At 31.0% G+C, this 24,148-nt stretch overlaps 1 pseudogene; it reads left to right on the top strand.

Moving 5' to 3' along the window:
• Nucleotides 1–1,431: 1,431 nt before the first annotated feature.
• Nucleotides 1,432–23,918, top strand: LOC149249460 (uncharacterized; annotated as a pseudogene).
• The last annotated feature ends 230 nt before the right edge of the window (nucleotides 23,919–24,148 follow it).

Genomic DNA, 24,148 nt, shown 5'->3' with positions numbered 1-24,148 from the left:
TCCCAGAAGAACAGAGATGTGATGCAGTAAGCAGCCTGGTGTATGAAGCACGACAACGGTTTCGAGATCCCGTCCATGGCTGTGTGGGAGTAATCAATGTTCTCATGAAAAGCATTACAGACCTGCAATCGCAATTGGCTTCTACACAAGCAGAGCTGGCCGACGTTAGTCTGCAATATGCCAATCTGCTAACCCTCATGATTGCAGGAGGATCTTCCAATTCTGACAACGTGTCACTGCTAGACAGTCAAGATCTTCCAATTCTGCCTGCTCTAGATGATCCAGATCCTCTCAGTTTATGGGAGCAATTCTGGTCATAAACAGTAACGACTCGCTGTTTCTTAATTTGACGAGATGTGTACGTCAATACTATAAAATTTGTGATGTTTCTCTTCCTCCTTTTATCTTTTCGCTAGATCACGCAGTGTGTAGGTAAAACATGTTTTCTACAGATTGCAATAATATAACTATGTGTTCACCATGATTACGAACTAAATTTATAAAAAATCGAGCTCGAAATAGAACTCATTACAAAAATTTCCCAACATGTTTTTCTGTAGATTGCGATAAGATAATTGTGTAGCTCCGTGATTTCTGTATAAAAATTCGAACTCGGATTCGATATCATTAAAAAACAAAATTTAAATTTTACTTGTGTTTGTGAAGTACATAGACATATATTTCATCGGTATAGAATTGTAACGAGTAGTTGTTTGAAATCACCCACTCTGCATTTCAACACTAGAAGATTACATAACAGTTGTAAAGTAAACCTCAAAATTACAAAACTTAAATATAATAAACATTGGATAAATATTAACATAAGTAAACATGTTATATAACCTTAATTTTTAGGCCTAGAATGCCAAATTGTTGTTAATTTAAATTATATTCTCTAACAACGATCAATACGACTGAACCTACGGACACATTTAAAAATTAAAAAGCCTAAATATAATAAACACGAAAATTTGATAAAATGAAAGCATATAAGCTGTAGAACCCTACTTCCTTTGTCTCCTCTACAGGCTCCTCATGTATTCATTATTTCTTCGCGTGCAATGCATAATTTCCCCACATGCAACGCTTTAGAGTGAAAATGTGTTTTTTGAACTGGAAAATCATTTGCTTTTAACACATTTTTGTGTTGAAATAAATCCGATTTTTGGAGTTGTTGAGTTCTAGATTGAATAATACTTCAAATTCCTCTTGCATGAGAAGCAGGGAAAAACAATTATTTCTCCCATCTTAATAGTTTTGACTGCGAATAGAGGAATTTCATATCATTCAGCAAACCATTAATTGATTGTATCAATCTCATGGAAAAAACCTCATCCCATTGAATTGAATTTAGAGCTTAAGTTGCGTACGAAAAGGAGTGGACGATTCTGCAGAATTCTGTGAAATGTGTTATCTGCCGCTTCTGTTAACATGTCCGCTGTAGACTGTTGTGGCGTAGCTGACCAATCACTGCTATGGGACGGGGTAGGGTTTTCGATATTTTTTTTTTTTTTTTTTGAAGTATGTGGCGGCAATATGTCCATGATACCAGATTAGATTTATTTAACCATGGATCTATCATATGCTATAGGACGGGGTAGGGTTTTCTATATTTTTTTTTATTTAAAGTATGTGCCGTAATATGTCCATGATACCAGATTAGATTTATTTAACAATGGATCTATCATATGTGGAGCTGAATAAAGTTTTGAAGTGTAAATTTTCATTTTGAAGAGTAGAATTTGAGTAAAGGTTTGTATTTTTAGGGATATGATTTTTCTGGGTGCATGACATATCATGTTTGAGATTAACTTCAAAATTCACATTATTTTATATTTGTTTGGCATGATCATGTCATTCTCTTCTTTAATTTAGTTTGGGTTGCTTTCATTGAATGGTTTGTACATCTATTTTTTGGTGTTTTGAGTGGTTTGTGTATTTACATGTTTGGATTTGGATCGCAGTGTTTGCGAATGTTACAATTGTTGGGTTATATTTTTATATGTGTATGTAACTAGTTGGTAATGAAGAAGGGAGAGAATCTTTTCAATAGTTTGTAGGAGGATTGATACTGCATATCTATTTCATTTAGTTTTAGGTACCACAACTTCTAACAAATAAATAATTCTTAATATTGTCTCTCTAGATATTACTAAATATATTTTGATGAGTAGTTTTAAGAATTTATGTGTCAAGATTACTCTTGAAATAATTTTTTTATTTGCTAATCATTGAAATAATTTATTTCCTTCAAGAATATTTTGATGATTTTTTTTTCATCTATAATCTATTTTGGAAAGTGAGGAAATAATGTCTTTTTGAATCTTTCTAATGAGTGGCCAGATTTATAAAATATTTACATCCAAACAATTATTACATCTCTTTCAAGAATATTTTGATTTTTTTTAATGTTTATAAATATATTTTTTCCTCTTATAAATATTTTGAATACACGGTTGTAGGCAATTAATTATCTATTAGTAATTAGTTGGCTATGAAGAAGGGAGACAATCTTGTGAAGGATTAATTTACACTTTCCACGAAGATTTATTCTACTGTTTCATTTAAATTCTAGGTATAGCTACTTTTGATAGCTAATTAATTCTTAATAGTGTCACTCTAGGTATTACTAAATATATATAAATATATCTCCCTCCTCCTCTCTCTTCCCCTTCTCTCCCTCTCTCCCCCTTCTATCTCTCTGCCCTCCTTCTTTCCTTCCTCCTCTCTCTATCTCCCTTATCACTCCCTCTCTCTCTCTCCACATTTATCTATCTATTTATTTCTTCTTACCTCCCTCTCTCTTCCCCTCCCTCTCTCCTTCTCTCTCACATCCTCTCTCTCCTCCTTCCTCTCTCACCCTTTCTCTCCCACCTCTCTCTATCTCCCCTCCTCTCTCTCTCTCTTTGCCCTCCAACCCCTACCTCTCTCGTTCTCTCCCTTCTTCCTTCCATCTCTCCTTCTTTATCTTTCTATCTCACCCCAAAACATACACACTATCTCTCCATCTCTCCCTTGTCACTTCCTCTCTCTTTCTCTCTCCACATTTATCTCTTTATTTATTTCATTTTAGTCCTTCTCTCCCCATCCAACTCCATCTCTCCATCCCTCCCACAAGTTATCTCTCCGGTCCTTCCCCACTCTCCCTTTCTCGCCTACCTCCTCCTCTCTCCCCCCATCTCTCTCTCCCACTTTTCCCTCCAACCTTGTCAGTGTCTCCTTCTCTCTCTCCTCCTCTCTCGCCCCTCCATCTTTGTGTCCCCATCTCTCTCTCTTACCCGTCTCTCCCTCTCTCACTCCTCTCTTTCTCTCTCTATCTTCATTTGTCCTCTCCCCTCTCCTTTATTCTATCTCCATATCTCCCTTGTGAATCCCTCTATCTCTCCGCCTCTATCAATCTATGTCTTTGTTCTTCCCTCCATATATATCTAGAGATAATTGTCTATTATGATATATTAATATATATATTATAATATGTATTAATCCAAAGTTATTAAATTTAATAATATTAATATCGTAATATATTAATATTAATATTAATTTTTTAATACCAATATTAGATTTAATGATGTTATTGTACATAGCATGATAAAAAAAAATCATAATAAAACTACATCAAATAAATATATATGTTTTTTCCTTTTAAATATTCATTTTACAAATATTTAATTAAAAGAAGTATTAAAAGATTTTGGGCCATGATTTTCCATTCTTTGTGTTAAATTAATATTTTTTCTTTTGATTCAAGAAATGGTACTGGCGTGAGTCACTAGTAAAGATATTTAAAATTTTACCTAATTTGGAACTTTAATGTAGTAAAAAAATTGTTAAAGGTAAATCTATGATTCATTCAAATCCACTAAAATGATAAAGAGCTATTAAACACATTATCGATTTACTATCCAAGTGAATATTTTTTCCGACATTGACTATACTTACACATTGGGGTCATACTGGGCTGTTGAGTAATGAGTAACAATATTTAAAATTTTACCTAATTTGTAACTTTAATGTAGCAAAGAAATTTGTTAAAAGTAAATTTATGATTCATTCAAATTCACTTATATGATAAAAGAGCTATTAAACACATTAGCCATTTACGATTCAAATGAATATTTTTTACATTGACTATACTTACACATTAGGATCATACTGGGTTATAAAATGGGCCTTTGCCCACAATGATAACATTGAGTCTTCTACCAAAAAACCAGAGTTCAAAACCAACTTTATATAAAGTGCATCATGATATTCAAATGTATATCAATGAAGCATAAAAATAATATAAATTTACATATCGCTAAATTAAAATAAAATATTTATTAAAAAAAATTTGTAATTAACTAAATAATAAAATAAATTTATATATTTAAAATAAAATATTAATTTTTTTTTGGGAAGAGAACTGGGTATTAAAAATTAAATGAATAAGAGCCATTTTCCACTACCCACATAGGGAGTGTTTTTTAATTGCTATACACCCTATGAATTTTCAAAATAATATTTTACATTTAGATATTCGAATAGTAGCAAATATATATTGAATGACGGGGTTTTGATTTGAAAATTTTCTTTATGATGATGTAAATTTCTGAATATTTCTTTTCTAATTATTTATATTAATTTAATAATTAATTTTAATGAATTAAATAATTAATTATCATAAATCAAAAGAGATAAATAATTATGTAGCATAGATAAATGGATTGTGTGAGATTTAGTTTTCAGTGTTTTAAATTTCATAAAAAAAAATAAAAAATAAAAACCAAAAAATTAAACTATATCAAAATACATCTAAAATTGACCAAATTACTCACCATTATAAAAATAACGTCCCCTTATTAAACAAGTCATCCTTCTATACACCATTGGAGCTTTCAACTTTCCTACATACAACCTATACTATAGGCCATCTGACCTTCTTCCTTATTCCAATCCATAGTCCCAAAGTCTTAAAAAAATTAATTATAATAAATTCTCTATCACTTTGAGCCATTCTTTCAACTCAGCAATCCCTCCCCTCACTTATTCATCACTCATTTTACTATATGCATTCCTTTCTTGGAAGCTTTTAGATGACTATCCATATATGCTTACACTTCTTTTCCTTTCATCCAAAATGTAAGTTACATGTATCCTTTGTATCATAGTTATCAAATTCGGCCATACTACCGAAAAAATTTGAAAATTTGTCGGTTTGATTTGATTTGTGAATTAATAGGACAATTCGGTTTCGGTACCGTGAACTAAATATAAGGTTCACGGATTAATATATTAATATATTAAGACTTTGTAGATTTCTAGTCGAGATTCTAGCTTCCAATTTACTGTCAAAACCTTTTCCCGACTTAGGAAATGCCATAATATTATGGTTACTAAATGATAATGTTGTTTGTTAGTGAAATTTAAGGTAAATTTTTGAGCAAGTTTTTAATAAAATATTTAAAGATTTACGATTTCTATGATAATTATGTGTTTATAGAGTAAAATATATATATATATATATATATATATATATATATATAATATTTAATTTGTAAATTTGGAATCTATAGATTTATTAAGTTTAAACACATATATTTTAAAAGTAAAAATATTACATGAATTATTTTAATAAAAATAGACTTTTTTGATTAGTATTTGGAGTAAATATAAAATTATATACATTAACATTTTGTATTATACAAAATAATAGATGTTGTTACTTTACAGTATAAATTAATTAGAGGTGAGTTTGGTTTGAAAAATAAATAATTAACAATTCATAATATAAGTGTATTTTTAAAGGATATTTGCACACACTTTATATACTATTTTATTTTGAACATAAAATATTTAATAATCTGGAATTTATGTGGTTGATTGTAATATATAATTTTTTGGAAATTCACTCTATATTAAGTATCATAATTTATGGTGAAGTGAGTGAATGACTCAATACAAAATTTCTTAAAACTTGCTATTTTACTTGCTATATTAACTATAAAACTATGTTAATTGGTCCAATATATAATTTTATTTGCAATATTTCTAATTGAAACAATTTTAAAAAAGTTTTTGTTGTTTTCAATGTTATAATTGTATATCTAGATGATTTAAAATATTGGAATAATAAATATACTGTCGAATTTTTGGACATTAAATTAAAAATAACCTAATTTTTCTATACCAAATTAAATTCAAATTCGAACTTAGTAACTATACTTTGTAGTAACATGTCTCCTATCTTACTGCGCAATACCTCACCAATCCTAATCTCCTAGTATTCTTTTGGTTATCTTCACTGTAATTTTTTGCGCTTCCTCTCCTCTAAGCTTTTGCGCAACACACTTCTTCTGAGATATCTCTATTCTCTTTACAATCAGAGCTTTACTAGTACGTAAGGCTATACCACAATGTCTTTCTGATTCTCCTGCTGCTACTTTATTTTCAAATTGAATTTCTGATTCAAACATAAAAACTCTATTTGCCGACACCGTTTTTTCTCCGCACATCGCTGGACAAATATGCTTGCACTGCAATTTCACCCAATCTACCTATTCCTCTTGCAATTTGGTTGTTAACTAGCGAGTTCAACTGATAAAAATGAATTACCTCTGCCACGTACTATCAAAAGTTATCCAGCATTTGTTGATTTGATTGTTGACTTACCTGAACTGTTGACTTCTTTGCACCCCTTGCAATTGATTTGTACGTCAGGATGTTTCCTTTTCCAATAGAATCATATAGCATGGGCTGTGCTACCAATTAGAGCCAATACACACTATTCCAAAAGCGATTGTTGGTTGTATTCTATCAATTTCTAATCCTGATGCGGACGATCAGACTGGTGCTATTCCTGACGGGACTATGTAATTTTATTTATGTAATTTTGTTTTTAGATATTAATCCTGATGCGGACGATCAGACTGGTGCTATTCCTGACGGGATTATGTAATTTTATTTATATAATTTTGTTATTAGATATTGGCTTATATAAAATAACGCTCTTTAAATATTGTGTTGATTAGAATAAGAGATATCAGTATATATTTATTTTAAATACGGATTTAACATGAGCCGAGACTGATTCAATTTCTTCTACTGTAATTTTTTTAATTTTTATTTTGGTCAACATGACCAAAATTTCGATTTTGATGATGGATGGATATCCTTGGACATCCTTACATATTATACTGGGTTGTAGAATAAACCTCTAGGCTCAATGAGCCTTTGAGCTAAATGATTAGTATTTAAATTAAAATTCCCCCAACCATCACAGATATCCTTGGACACCCTTACCCTTACACATCATATTGGACTGTAGAATAATACTGGACTGTAGAATAAACCTCTCGGCTCAATAAACCTTTGAGCTCAATGATTAGTATTTAAAATAAAATTCCCCAACCATCACCACCAAATCAGCCTAATTAAAAAAAACATTAAAAAAAGACAAAGATAAGAGGATGAAACTTTTGTAAATGGTTTACTTTCTCATAAAATATATCCATAATTTATAATGTTTATTTAACTATTTTATATTATAATTTAGTTATAATATTTTTATGGTTTTATTTTACTATGATAAGTTAATGTCTAGTTTACCTATATGTTTAATATTTTGTTTAATTATTAGTTATGTTAATTTTGATATTAATTTTTATAAAGAAAATCTACATTTATATAATTTATATGAACTTATTTAAATTAAGATATTATAATTGAATTATGATTTTATTGAAAACATTTATTGAATCTTTTAGGTTTATAATAATAGTTTTATTTTTTAAGTTCTCAAAGTTATATTAGGATTTTTCAATCTAATCTATTTTGATATTTATTTGAAAATTAATTGGAAAATATTATTAGAATTTCAATAATAAAAAATATTAAAAAGTGTAAATTTAAGTAGTTTTGTTAAATTAATTTTTTTATATATAGATATATAATTTTTTTACTCAATGTAAATAAGAATGACACATAATCTAATTTTCAAGTAATGTACAACATTTTTCTTAGTTTCTTCAATCATTTTTCTTCTTAAAGTTGTTTTTCAACCATTCATGTTGATGTTTGGATATCTCTTTGCACATCTAAAAAATTAGTCATTTTATAAATTATCTTTTCAAAAACCAAGTTAATGTATTTTGGCATTGAATTTAAAATTAATCATTTATAAATTATCTTTTCAAAAACCAAGTTAATGTATTTTGGCATTGAATTTATTTTTAAAATATTGGGTAACCATTATGCCTATGTGCTAACCTATAAAATTATTACATGTACCATGTCAAAAATATTTGGTAACCATTATGCCTATATGCTAACCTATGAAATTATTACATATACCAAATATTGAGTTTTGCAAATCATGTTTATATTTTACTTGATGCTAGTGGAGTGACACAGATCGATGCCATCTCCACAACATATGAGATATATCCATGTTCCACTACCATTGCCTACTAACTTAATTAATTATCTACCCCTGCTAAGAGGCATGCCATCCCCACAACGCATGCTAAGCAAGGGACATGGTCATGCACCACTACCATTACCACCATCTTAATTAATAATCTATCCCTCAAGTGGTATTGGATGGACAATGAACAATAAATTGAATTTAGCCACATCAATGTTGAATGATCAGAGCATATTTGGGTAGTGGGTGAATCTAGTACGAGCCATTTTCCGTATGCATCAACTTCATTATGACCATGTGTAGTTGGCCATGTGGCTTAGTGGGATGTGTGATATCTCAACTCGATGCAATGGAAAATTATGAAACTTCATGCTATTGGGAAGGCGTTTCATCATTCTTTTGTGGCATTTTCTCTCTTCTCATTAGCTCCTCATCTAGCTTTTCATCCAGTAAGGAACTCTTATCCTCCTTCGATTTTAAGTGTTTCATGCTCTAATTTACATATTATAACTCCTCTTCCCTTGTTATACCTTCTCAAGTCTAAGGGTTTTCCATCCTTATTTATAATTGAGTCTATATTCAAATTGTGATTGGTTTTTGGAAAAATATGGAAGTTTTTAATGACATTGTAATCTAGCAACAAGACACCCTACACATTAAAGGGAGATACAACTATTACATGCATAAAGTTGATATTTACAAAGGAGATACAACTATTACATGTATAAACTTGATATGTATTTGTACATTAAAGGGAGATACAACTATTACATGTATAAAATTGATATTTACTAAAACGTAAAGATCATTTTAAGTTGAGTATTCTTGATATAAATGATGCTAAACAGGAAATTAATTTTATGATTTATGATTTACAACTTAATATGAGAATCTTGGACAAGAATCTCAATCACATTGAAGACCATTTTGGATTCCCAGAAGCTCCTTTAGTAACACCAAGGAGCCCATCATAGTGGATGCCTCTAATTCATGAAAATCCAAATGAGAAGTTGTATTTGGTCTAGTTTCCTAAATATTTTCATTTAATATTTGTATCTAGTTGCTAAATCTAATATGTAAATATTTTGTTAAATTTTCTTGTCATATTCCTCATTAATCAACCGTTATTAATATTTTCTATGAATAACAAAACAATTACCATTTAAAAACTATTCTAACTTCAAAATATTCTTAAAAATTTACTTAAAAAATATTTTCAAATTCATTAGGTTGAAGTGTCACTCCCTTTTAACTTATTGTTCAATGATATCCATAAGTGATGAAATCTATATATAATTTGAATTTGACTTTATCGTTTTAAATAAATTATAAATATTGTAAATAAAAATTTATAAATAAAATACTATATGAGCTAATTAATAATTACACACAAACTTTAAAATTTTAAATAATAATCAAATATTTTAAACTAAAATAAATTATATATGTATAATATTATATATAAATCTGGTCTATAATAAAAGATAACTGAACTATAATCTCAAAATTGATTTATTATTAAAATTAAAATTTTAAATTTATTAATTATTAATATGATATTACATTAACCTCTAAAATTATCTATTTCTTTAATTCGGGGACCTTATATTTAAAAATAAATAAATAAAAGCATAATAAGATCATCCATACTATGCACTCTCTTTTAAAATAAAGAATAAAGTAAAAAACATCCATCCTAATAACTAAAATATCTTACATGGCATTTTTTATTTAATATTTTCTGCTTAAAACAATGTTATGACTCATTAAAGAGTCCTATACCGGCTAGTTAACTACTATAACTAGAAGAGCCTTTCACTAACAACACAGCATAAATCTAGATGGACTCTAGATGGACAAAATCTATTTAAAGAGTTCAAACTTTTCTTCAATCCTAACCCTTATATTATTAATTAATCATAAGAAAAAAAATTTAATATAATTAAGAATATCATTTATAATAACACATATTATCAACATTTAAAATCCTAACCCTTATATTATTAATTAATCTTAGAAATAAAATTTAATATAATTAAAAATATCATTTAAAAAATATATATAATAACACATATTATCAAAATTTAAAATTTAAATATAGAAATAAACATTATTATTTTTTTTTCCATTTAACATTGAAATTCTAATATAAAACAATTATTAAACTCAAATGATAATAATTTTGTCAATACCATTTTATTCCTTACAAAATTAACACGTTATCATAATATGAGTTAAATTGCAATTTGATTTAAGGTGGATTTATAATTAATTATGAGAACAAGGTTTCTAGAATATTAATTTAATTATCAATAATATTACGTGGATAGTAGACATTTAATCTCATAAAATATTTTAGAATATTTTTAGCAATATAATTTAATCAAAAGTTAAGATTTGTTTTTAAATTATTTATACATTTTTTCTCCTATTAATTAATTCATTTATTAAAAAATGTCAAAAAATATGATATGTACAAGTGTCATATGAAATAAGCTACAGTTTTTTGGGCGTGTGTTCCATGGTATTGTAATAAAGCCTATTTATATATTAATAACATCCATGATAAAGTGAAGTGAATATTCATGGTCTAATATATTGTTACATTAAAATGTCTATATGTTTAACATATATATTAACTCTATTTATAAGTAATAATAACAATTATTTTTTCATTATTATTTCAAATAAGGTAATAATTTAGCTAGTTGTTAGGATTTAGTTTTTTTTTGGCAACATAAGATATATGATGAAACAAGGGTTTTCATGATGCCTATTATGGATTGATGCCTCTCAACATTTACCAACCATTTAATTACATTGTAAGGCGTGCCATTTGGGAAGAAATTCCCCCACTTTCCAATATGCACTCCTCTCCACTGTCAGATCCAATGTTAGATGATTGAAAGTCCTTTCATCGTTACATCCCATTGCTTTAATTATTAACTAAATCTTGATTTTGCAACCATTTAACGTTTTAATATTTATTATGGCCCATAAACATATTGCAGGTACCTCACCCCTTCCACCTATCAAATTTCTTCAACGAGACTCTTGACTCGACCCTTCTCTAGCTTCTGAAGCTTACGAAGGAAAACCCCATTGGAGGCATTGTCTATGGGGCAATTGTTTCAAGTGTAATTTCTCGTGCAAGACACCCACACCAAACCACCAGCCCTGTACCTGATCAAATAGATCCTACACAGGAGTGCCCAAGGAGAACTTGATTGAACAATTCTTTCACATGTGGGATTTCACTTGAATGGCAGTTTTATTTTATTTCCAGGAATTGCTAGGGATTTGCATCTCGACTAGGGTCTTTCATGACTTGAGAACAGTTTTCAATGTAACCATGTCGGCTTCCTCCACTTACTGAAAAAGTTTCCTCTTCTACGGATCGAGGGTTCAAAGACCTCTTACTATGATTCTTGTTCCACTGGTTGAGGTTCCAACAACTCTAGCGCAATGGATAGGTTAAGTTTAGTATGCCCCATTTTATTTTGATACTATTAGGTCATTTCTCTCAGTTCTTTTTACTATATTATATTCTTATGATTTTCTATTTCGTAGGGTATGGTAAAATTATCTTGTGGCAAAGGAAACATGCTCATTGATGGAGAAAATTTCCTAGCCAAGCTGACTCTTCCACCTAGAGGCTCTGTTTATTTCCCTAATGCAATCCTTTGAATCCTTTCTTGATTAATTCTGATATCTCACCTAGGGTTTCATAGGAGCTCTTGGAAGCAGTTTCGTCCCTAAGTTAGCTCTTGCATGACTTTTCCTTTGTAGTCGAGACTTTTTTTTTCTCGATCACTGTAATTGCAGAGAGGGAGTTTTCATCAAGAAACACATAAAAAAATGTGTTTCTTGCTTCTTTACCCTAATGTTGTCTCTTTTTTGAATTCAAACTTTATGGCTGCCAACAACTCTAAGATCATGTAACGAAAAGCATGCAAGCATCCAATCATCCACTTACAAAAGACTTTGAAGCAATCTGATGGTGGAAAAAAGCAAAGAACCAAAGGTGAATTATGGTAAATGTGGCCTTGTTATACTAATTGTATTTCAAAGTTGTGAACACAAGAACCAACACATGAGGACATAAGTATGTTTTTAGCTTTTTTATTACTTCCTACTATATTTATGTTTATAGTTTATTTTATCAAGAAATTATTATTATGGGATAGTGTGTATCAGATTTTCATGTTAAAATTTTTTTGCAACCATAGTGAAAGCACGTTGACCTCATTTTTATAACTTTTTGTGCGCTTCGATGAACTAACATTTCTCTCTCTTTTATAATTTTTTTTTCACATTGAACGTTTTGATTATGATAAAATAGTGTCTCTCCATGTATTTGTGCAATTGACAACCAAGTTATAGTAGAGAGTTTTCTATGAGGTCTATGGAAAAAGAAATCATCATTAACAACCAAATAGCAACAAAAACCCCTACAATTGATCCAACTATTTGACCAACCTTGATATTTCTCTTCGATCTAATAGAACTTTTTGGTGATAAAGATGCATCAATAATTCTTTTAGATTTGTTGATATTCATGACCTCCAACCCATTTAGTATGCCATTGGGAACAACATTCGTCATATCTAATGTAGGTCCAACTTTGACTTAAATATTTTTCAATAAAGTAGGTGTATTAGCTACTGCAAAATTGGTGTAATAAGAAGCTTCCAAGGTATTGTGTTACATTTTATAGATCAAAATCATTGATAACTTTATCATTTTTAAATATACATTGAGATATAGCTCATTCATTGCAATACTCACAATATCGCAGAAATGCATCCGAATGAACTATTGGAAATCCAGATCGACAGTAAAGCACCAAGAAATATTGAAATTTTGGTTTGTTACATTGGCTATAGCCATCTCCTCAACAATAGCCAATATCATTTGGAAAGCATTTGGAATTTTAAGAGTGGACTTTTATGAAGATATTTTGGAGACTATAATGAAACTTTATTAGCATTATGTGAATAATCAGTTGCATATGTCCAGTGTATCGTAAATATATGACTCTTGCAGACTAAGCTACTTAATTTTATTATTTTTTTCACAGCTCATCTTCTACATTAAACATGCATATCCCTTCTTACACTCAATATGGCATTCTAATGGTTGGAATGATAAAGTATCCTTTATGCAACTTTGATTTTAATATTTTCTATTGAATGACAATTCTATGAGTGATATGTTTTTTTTACTTCAGGAGAGAAGTTGTTTTAAGACATTTATGGATTTTGGAGATGCTTCTTCGCCTCTTCTCATTCAAATTTCCACCTTATAATGGCTTCCCTTGGAAGTTGTTTTGTTTGATGAAAATATTGATTGTCCACAACTTCATTAACCTGATGCCCCTTTATGCAGTATTTCTTAAAAATTATTTATGGTGATGCTCCTTTAACTACATATATAACTCTTTTGTTAATTATGAAGCCCATATTTATACATTTTTTTGATAGTATAGCTTGCTTAATGATAGTTTTATTGAAATTATAGGTTGTTTAATGATGATTTCTTGGTCGTTTCAACTACTGCATGTCCTTCCATTTAGTTGTTGGTTTATGACTTCCTCTTATTTTATTTGGTATATTAAAGGCTAGAGTATTATAATTTCAGGTTGGGATTTGCTCACTTAATATAGAAATATGTCCCTACTTGACTGAACTTGACATTATAGCACCTCAAATGACATCATTGAAGTTGAAAGGATGTGGTGTTTTGTCTCAGGAAGATATTCATTTTCCACAACTACACTCGCTTGATGCCTTCTTGTGTGGGTTTTCTTAAAAGTTATTTACGTTCACGCTCCTTTAACTACATATATTAGTCTTATGTTAATTATGACTCCAATATTTGTAAATTTTGTTGGCAATATAGCTTGTTTAATGATGGCTGCCTGGTCGCTACTACTATTGCATGTCCTTCACTTAAGTTGTTAATTTTCATGTTGAGCACCTAAATTTGGCTAGAGGGGCTATTGGCTTTCCATCGACTCTCCAATTTGGCACAATTGTATTTATCTTACACACTCTTGTCAAATTTACAACTAGTTGTTGATTCTTGTCCCCAATTAAATGTTACTTCAGAGACTTAAAGTTAAAAATCCTAGGTTTTTTTTTATACATTCTTGAAAGTTTCCCAACCTATCATTTATTACCATTTTGTGACAAAATTGCACATTCTTTTTCTCCCTTGCATATTCATCAGGTTTCAAACCTTTAGGCTTGCAAATATCTTGAGAATTCAACATTCATTACACTCCACAGGGGAAGATCACTTTTGAAGCTCTATGAGTTGGATTTATCCTATGCTACTCTTATCCAAAAAGGAAAGTTCAAATTAAGGAGACAAAGTGTATTGCAATGCTTTAGATTTCCTTTTTAGATATATCATAGAATGATCACATTCCCAGTGTTTTATTTGTTATCTCTATTTGTACAGGAAACTAGAGATGTAGGTGGGGCCTTGGTAATCATGGAGCTCATGCCTGCATCTCACAAGCTTGGAGGCCCCTTGATAAAGGTTTATTTGCATAACGTCTTCCTTTCTCATCCTTGTCGAAGACCTATGCTTGAGCCCGATGGAAGGAAATTAAGTGACTAAACAAAGGAGCATAACTAATTGATTGAATCCAATTAAAAAATGATGGAGGAAATTGCGAATAGTTGTTTGTGAATAAAAGATGTGCTAGAAAGTCTAGAAAGTTCTATTATACATGGCTTGACCTACTTCAGTGGAACTTCTTTTCTAATTAAGAGTTTATCTCTCGTTGAAAATAATTATCAATATAGAGTGATGTTTTGTTTCTATGTAGGGTGTGTGTTGATGAATGCCATATCAATGTATGTCAGTAAGAATGGATAATGCACTTCTAATGGTAGTGGTGAAACAATTATCTATCTTTGAATATGATTTGGAAAGCATTTGGAATTGTAAGCATGAACTACAAAGAAGATATTTTGGAGATTTTAATGAAACTTTATCAACATTATGTGAATATTCATTTGCATATGTACAATGTACCATAAATTGATGATTCTTTCATACTAAGCTACTTAGTTTTATTACTATTGTCATACTATATCTTTTGCATTGAACCTGTATATCCCTTCTTACACTTAATATGAAATTCTAATGGCTGGAATTATAAAGTATCTTTTATGCATCTTTGATTTTAATATATGTTATTGAATGTCTATTATATGATTTATATGTTTTTTTCACTTCAGGAGATAAGTTGTTTCAATAGATTTATGAATTTCAGTGCGTTTGTATTTAGCATTCTTGCATTCTGGTCTTTTTGTGCTATTTTCTAGCTTTGTGTTTAGTGCTTTGTATTCACTCAACTCTGCATTCAATAAATGATTCTTCACATATTCTCATTCACATTTACACCTTATAATGGCTTCCCTTGGAAGTTGTTCTCTCTAAGGCAAATATTGATTATCCACAACTACACTCAATTAATGCATCTTTCTGCAGGTTTTAGTAAAATTTCTTTATGATCATCCTCCTTTAACTACATATATTGATCTTTTCTTAATTATTAAGCCCATATTTATAAATTTTGTTCACATTTTAGCTTGATTGATGATTGCTTGGTTGTTGCAATTACCACATGTCTTTCCATTGAGTTGTTGGTTGGTGACTGCCTCTTATTTTATTTGGTATGCTAAAGACTAGAGTAGTATCATTTCAAGTTGGCCTTTTCTCCGTTAATCTAGGAATATGTCCCCATTTGACTAAACATGAGATTATAGCACTCCAAATGACATCATTGGAGTTGAAAGGATGTGGTGTTTTTTATCAGGCATATATTGGTTGTCCACAATTGCATTATCTTAATTCCTTGTTTTGTAGGTTTTCTTGAAGAAATTTTATGGTCATGCTCCTTTAACTACATATATTAGACTTTTGGTTATTATGATGCCCATATTTATAAAAAAAAATTACATTGTATCTTTCTCAATAATGATTTCCTAGTTGTTGCAACAGTTGCATGAACTTCCATTGAGTTATTGGTTTTCATATGGTGCACCTTAATTGGGCCAAAGGGGTTTTTGTCTCTACAGAGACTCTCCAATTTTACAATTTTAGATTTGTCTTACACATTATTGAAAATTTTATAGCCAATCATTGATTCTTGTCCCCAATTAAAGGTTACTTTAGAGACTTTAAGTTAACACTCCTAGGTTTTTTGAATACATTCATTCTAGTTTCCCAACCTATCATTGAGTACCTTTTTGTCACAAAATTTAACATCATTTTTCTCCCTCTTATATTCATTAGGTTTTGAACCTTAAAGCTTGCAAATATCTTGAGATTTTATCATTGATGTCACTACATAGGGGATAAGTGATTAAAAAGCTCTGTGAGTTTGATTTATCCTATGCCACTCTTAGCAAAAAAGGAAATCTTAAAGAGAAAAAGCAGAAGGTCTTTCATTTTATCGATCCATGTTTTGGAGCTAACTCTAAACTTAGTCGAATAGATAGATTCAAGTTCCAATTTAAGCCAAGAAAGAGGCTATAATAATATAACTTATCAATAAAAACTGAAAGAAAGAGGAGATTTAAAGATCAAAATAAGTTAAACTTACTCTCAAAGACTTCTGCTTAAGCTCGAGGGAAGGAATGAAGTTAAATATGAGTTTATTTCTCATTGTCTTTTCTTTAGCTAGGAGAATCTTGATTCTTCATATATACATGTTTAAAGCATTGTTAATTTTGTCTCACATGTCATGATGGTTGTTTCATATCATGAAGGAATTAAGAAATATAGATTTGTAAAAACCTTAATCTTAAGCGAAGGGTAGGTTTTAATAATTGAAAGCTACAAAGTATTCCAGTACACAAGAAATACCACTCAATCGTAAATGTTCCTAAGGTAGAATTTGAAACCTTAAAAGTAAGGATAAAAATATAGTAAAATTATTCCATATAGGGGACTTCTACTCTCTTTGCAAATGTGAAGTGTCGGTCAAGATTTGAAGCTACATAAGAAGCACAGCTGCCAACAGATATCTTGCTTCCCTTTCTTCCTATAATTTTAGAATGTCCTCCATGTAGTGGAAGAGGCAATCAAGTTATAATAGAGAGTTTTGTATGAGATCTACGGAAACAACAAAAAAATTAGATCATTGTTAACAACCAAATTGCAACAACAACTCCTACATTTGATCAAACTATTGGACAAACCTTTCTATTTCTCTTTGAACTGATAGAGATGTTTTGTGAGAAAAATCAATCAAGACTTGTTATAGAGTTTTTGATCTTCATGACCTCTAACCCATTTAGTATGGCATTGGGAACAAGATTTGTCTTATGTAATGCATGTCCAACTTTGTCAGAAATATTTTTTGATACAAAAGGTTTATTAACTAGTACATAATTGAGGTAACAAGAATCTACCAAGTTATTTTGTGTTATAGATAATAGATCAAAACCATTGATAATGTTATCAATGTTGATATATACATTAAAGTATAGCTCATTCAATGTCGTACTCATAATATCTCATAAATGCATCCAAATGAAGTATTGGTAGTCTAGATTCACATTAAAGCACAAAAAAATATTAAATTTTTTTATCTTTACATTGGTTGTAGCCGTCTGCTCAGTAGTAGCTTATATAAGATTAAGAGAAATCTCACTAGTAACTAGTCCTTGGTACACAAAATTATTGGCAAAAGTGCTGAGGTTTTGGGAAAATGATTTTGGAGCTAGGAATATTGTATTAGGATAACAAAATCTCGCAAGGCTATCTTTGTCAGGGGTAATAAAGGGTACTCCCATATGAAGTCTATAAATTGTTTCAAGTGCATGGTGAGATAGACCACTATAAGTATTAGATGTAGGAACAATTTGAGGTGTGTCTCAAACAAGAGTGTATGACATAGAAACAACTTCAATGGCATTGATAAATGCTAAGGAATTATTGGAGGGAATAAAGGCCAATACCATTTTTAGTTCATTTATATTGATCAAATATTCTTTCATCACACATGAACTATTTTGGATTTGGAAATTGTATAGTAGACCAAATTCTTAGGTGGCTATTGAAAATATGCCACTTGTAATATTATACTTTTGATAAGAAAATGGAAAGAAATGTAAATGTACCCAGTTTCTACCCTAGTGCCCAATACTGAAGGTATAGGGTGACTTTTGAGTAAACACTCGATCTTTGAAATTGATACCAGAAGGAACCTATAAATTGGAACTTTTGGTGTTAGCAAAGATTTCTTCATTGGTGGAAATCGACAAATTTGAGGAGGCAGTATCTGCACTAAAGTTCCTTCTACCCATTGTCATGTTACCCTTTAATTCACACTCTATAAGGTAGTTACTTTGTGAATTAAAAGAAGCATCATATTTTGATTGATAGATTGAAAATAACGCTCATGAAAAATACAGACAATGACCTCTATTTATTTCACTTCTTTCTATGAAACTTAATTATAAGATTCTCTTTTGTTTATACAATTCTCTATTGTCCCTCTTTCTATCATCATTTGCACCTCCAGACAATACCAAAATTCTAGAACACTATCCATGGTTCCACTTCCACCCTGACCAATGAGTTGATACTTCCTGTAGGGACAAGGTCTTCTCTCTCTTTAGAGCATATAGAGGTGGACTAGGGAGTACTGAGCTTTTACCCTTCATCACTATACTTTGAGTGATGGATCCTTTTTCAAGGGTGAATTGGAGAGTAACCCAAGTCACCTTGACAACTATGAAAGAAACTGGAAATTGCAAGGCATGGATCTTGATAACTAAAAACTTATAAGAAACTAGTGCAACCCTTCCATATCAAGGAAGAGAAAGGGTAAATGAAATTTACTTTATTCTATACAATATAAAGAAAGATATGCCTAGTAGCCAACACCACAGAGCAAGACATGTTCGGAAATTCCAAAGATGCTACCAATATCTCTCAGTGTTGGAGTTCTTTTCTCAATAGCCTTTTTTTTACTGCTCTTGAACTGATGAAAGCCACTACTCCATATATCTTTTACTATCTATAGAAAGAACAAAAGCGACCAAATTCATATAAGCTACTGAGATATAAATTAGTTACTTTTAAGAAACTCAAAAATACAATAAAAACTTAGTAGATTAAAGGATATTTAATAGGTCAAGAACCTAAAAATAAAGAAAATACACACTGAGTATGAAATCAAATCAACATAAAATTGTTAACAAAATCCATATAAAATATTCATTAATATGGAAGTACGATATGTACAAAATCTAGGTTAATTATAGTCCAATCTTAAGATTCTTCAAGTTGGAAAGAAGACTTCCTAAAGAAAATATAATGTAGAATCACATATTCTCAAGACAAAAAATCTTGATGCATAAATGACACTGAATCTATCAATTTAGTGTGAACTCTCATCTCCTAGAAATGGAAACAAGGAGATAGAAATATATAAATAAATAAATGTCTATGCTTCTTTTCCAGGTAAGGAGAAGTTGATGATGAAGTGCATGTCATGTTGTGATGTATTGCATATCGTGAAGGATGAAAAATTAATAAAGGATGAAGATTTGAATAAATTTTGGGGTGATTGCTTTAAAACCAAGGTGAGGTGTGGGGTTTTGATGTAGAAAAAATATTTTCATGGTGGTGCTTATGGACCACACTTGCTTGATTTTGAAGATAAAATGGCTTAAACATTGTTCAATGATCTCTACATTATTTTCAACTGCATGACATGGGTTAGATTTACGTAAGCATAATTTGTTGGATTGAAACAATAACATGGCAGAAAACAAGGAAATTAGTCGTAAAGAGCAATATGATATTTTTAAAAGTGTCAAGGATCATGAAGGAAATAATACATACATCAATCAACATTCAACAGACAATTTTCTCAAGAAGAGATGTAGTTGATGCTATTCCTGGGTCCAATTTCCACATTGGAGATATGTGCATTTTTATTCAAGGGTATATCTTAATTCACATACAAATTTAATTTTTATTTGCCAAATTGTTATATTCCTTTGTAGACACATGTTTCAAACCATAAAAATAATTATTTGTACTAATTAACGTTGTCTATAGCAGGAGGAAGTGATCAAGAAGAAATATGGAGGAATTGTACCAAAATGACCTCTGATTTGAAAGGTAGAAAATCACAATCTATTCCTTTATTTACAAGGCAGTCATGTTGGCATAATTAGACAAGGTCTTTAACTTCAACACAGGCCACATGATTTGTAAGGCTCAAGGAAATGATGTTGCAGTAAGATTTCATTGTATCATTGGTCCTTTCCTTTTCTTAATATTTTCTATTTTTCAAGAGTAATAAGAAAAACATTAATTATTGCTATATTCCATTCTCTTACCACATTTCCTTTACAACATCTAATACAATTACTAATTTATATGAATTCACTAATATATTACAATATAAATGAGTAGAAACAACAATAAAATTATTATTATATACTATTTAATATTTTTAGATTTTCAACATAAATATCCTTCAAATTAATAGAACAAATGGCAATAACGTTTCCAAGTAAATTTGTTTATTTATTTATATTCTAATTTATTAATGAATTTATAGTTCGTTCCAATCGAAACAAACGGCCATAATGCGATTTAGATTTTAATGCTCTTGGAAATTTTAGTACAATTAAGATGCTTCAATATGAATTGGTAGGAACAAGCTTAAAATTATTTATTATTTATTATCATTAACTTTAGTTTTCCATCTTAATAATAAATTTTTTAATTTAAATATTATAGATATATAGTTTTATTTTATTTAATAATATTGTTCTTTTCGTTTTTAAAATAAATAATTTAGATAAAATAAAGTCGACAACTATGCCCAGTTATTATGATCATATTTACGTATGTTCTCCATGTCTATTTAGTGGAATGAAGGGAATGAGAAACGGTTCATTTTGCCTCATCCGTGTAATGTGGTGTTGACCATTATTAAGTGTGAGTGTAGTAAGCCATAAAATTGGGAAAGTCTGAGTATAGTAAGCGCATATGTATATATTTATGGATGAAAATATCATGGGAATCAGGGATCAAAATTGAACACGTCAGAGCCTTTTAAAGGGTCTCTGGCAAGTCAGAGAAGTAAGAAGAAAATTTTACCAGTGAAAAAAAATTTAAAAATTGATTTTTGTCATTTAAAAAAAAAATTGGAATAATATCTTAAAATTTTTTAAGAAGTGCTGTCAAATTGTTAATTTTTTTTAAATTTCATTTTTCCTGAAATTAGAATTTTAGGAATGAAAAAATTAGAATTTTAGGAATGTTGAATTTGTAAATTTCTTTTCATGTTAAAACTTAAGTCCCATTTTAGAAACTCCCATTTGAAAAACAACAGTTTCCTTTTGAGTTGTTTTTTCTAATTGTGCATATGATGCAAGTTCTTATTACGCCGTAAGGCGTTTCCCTCTGAAATCAACTCCCCTCTCTGCTTACCTGTCATCGTGTAAGCCACACGATTATATGTTAGACGATTGCAACAATTTCAGTCATTGATCGTTGATTCAAAAGGGTTGCCCAAACGGTTTGGGCGTTTCATTTGGCGGATTGAATAGTTTCATTAGGGCAGCTGAACCGGGCTCTCTAGTGCTACATGCGTCCCGACTCCCACTAACCCTGTTGGCGGGCTTTTCTTGTACTGTCTGTGGGTGGAGTTGATTGATCCCAATGCTGTACTGAGCAGGCAGCACATTCTCACAGATCCCACATTCTCACAAATCCCGGTGTTCTCAAATCCATCGTTGAGAAAGCGGACATGAGAGAAAGCGATACTGTCCTGGAAATTGGCCCGGGTATTGGAAATCTAACCCTAGAGTTGCTGCAGGCCGCCCACAGAGTCATCGCAGTCGAGATCGATCCCCGGATGATCGAAGTAGTTCACAAACGCATAAAGGGGACCGAAATGGCTCAGAGATTGGAGGTGAGTTCCAATTTCCTTTGCATCTTGTTTTTACATTCATTCACCTTATTTACCTCATTAACAATATGTCAATTCCACATGGATTGTGACTCTTCATGCCCACCCCAAGTTTCAAATCCTCAGAGACATGTTTTCCCTTCATGAACTGTTGCTTCTATGCACCTGTGTAAGCAGCGGCTCAGGCTGCGGCTCCATGTGGATGGGGCAAGGTGTAGGTCTTCTGCCACAATCACTGAGACATATGTTTTCGAATATCTGTTGTCAGCCTACTATAGTTCATTGTGATATTCACATAATGGAAATGGGCATGCTTTCTGCATGACCTGACTTCAGTTCATCGTGATAATCCCATAATGGAGAAGGGTGCGCTTGCTGCATTTGTAAACTGGAAACATCAACCAAAAAAAAATCCTACATTGACAACAATACTGAAGAAGGTTTATTTGTGAAATACCACATACATTAAAACTTTTTCAAATCTTTGCCAATCTGAAAACTGGGTTTAGGGTGAATTTCTCATGCCTATGCAATGAAAACTGGCTATGGGGTGAAGTCCTCATGCTTATGTGATAGCAGCCTTCTTTTCTTCAGTTACTACCTTTCTCCAATCTAATGATGCTTAGAAGTACCTGTGTGCTTTGGGAAGCCATAATCTTGTAACGTACTGCACTTTCTGTCTGGCAATGAAAAATGCCAATTTTGGCAATAAAACACTTCTTCTTTTTGCAAATTTAATGTTGCAGATGGATTCCCTACCCCCTTATGTCCAATTGGGCACCTCAGTATTAAATTTATGCAATTCAAACCTGTAATTCCAAGATTCTGGCAAAATTTCTGCCAGATTTACAAGGAAAATGCACTGGAAAGAGATTCTGTTTACTGCAAGGTTAGCCTAAGCTATGTGCTTTGCAGGTTCCCTTGTGATGTCTTCGTAATTGTCTCTTGCAATTCCTTTTTTGTTCCTTGTGATTGCTGTCTTTGGTGATACCTTATTAATTTTTGGGATTACGATAAATCAAAGTTGCTCTTCTCTAATATGACTATCTCCTTTTTCTTTTCTGTTATGGACAGTTGGTGCGAGGGGACATACTATGAACAGACTTGCCAACTTTTGACATATGTGTAGCCAATATACCTTACCAGATATCATCTCCGCTCATCTTCAAGCTTTTGTCCACCATGCCCAAGTTTCGAAGTGCCACCCTCATGCTTCAGAAGGAATTTGGCCACCGCCTCGTGGCAAAGCCTGGTGATTCCCTTTTCAATCGCCTGGCTATCAATGTGGATCTTCTGGCCAGTACCAAGCTCCTTATGGATGTGAGCAAGAGGCATTTTACGCCATGCCCTAAAGTGGATTCCTCTGTTGTGAGAATCGAACCAAGGGCATGGCCTCCTCCAGTCGACTTGAGTGAATGGAATATATTCACTCTGATGTGTTTCACCAGAAAGAATAAGACTCTCGGTGCAATCTTCCTGTTCATCAATTTTAATCTTGAAGGCATATATCCCTGCTATTGTTTATTTGCTCCCCAAGATTATCTTCTTTAAAGGCATTTAGAGCATGGATGGCAGCAATTTCTCAACAAACAGTATAGGTACATTTGCATTGTATGAGCAAATGGAGGAATTTTTCCTTTTTAGTTAAAAGGACGAATCATCTTCGGTTTTTCTTTGCAAGCAATACTTTAAGCAGACAGGCGTTTCAATATGAATTAGTTATGTTTTTTCGATCTCTTCATATTTATTTTCTTCAACATGTTTGAAACCTTTTCTTCTGG

Source organism: Pinus tabuliformis, chromosome 7 (assembly GCF_031772625.1).
Source record: "Pinus tabuliformis cultivar Carrire ecotype Pingquan chromosome 7, CPIR1, whole genome shotgun sequence".
Classification (NCBI taxonomy): Eukaryota; Viridiplantae; Streptophyta; class Pinopsida; order Pinales; family Pinaceae; genus Pinus; species Pinus tabuliformis.
Note: the sequence above shows the minus strand (reverse complement) of the source record. Positions and strands in the feature narration are given on the sequence as shown.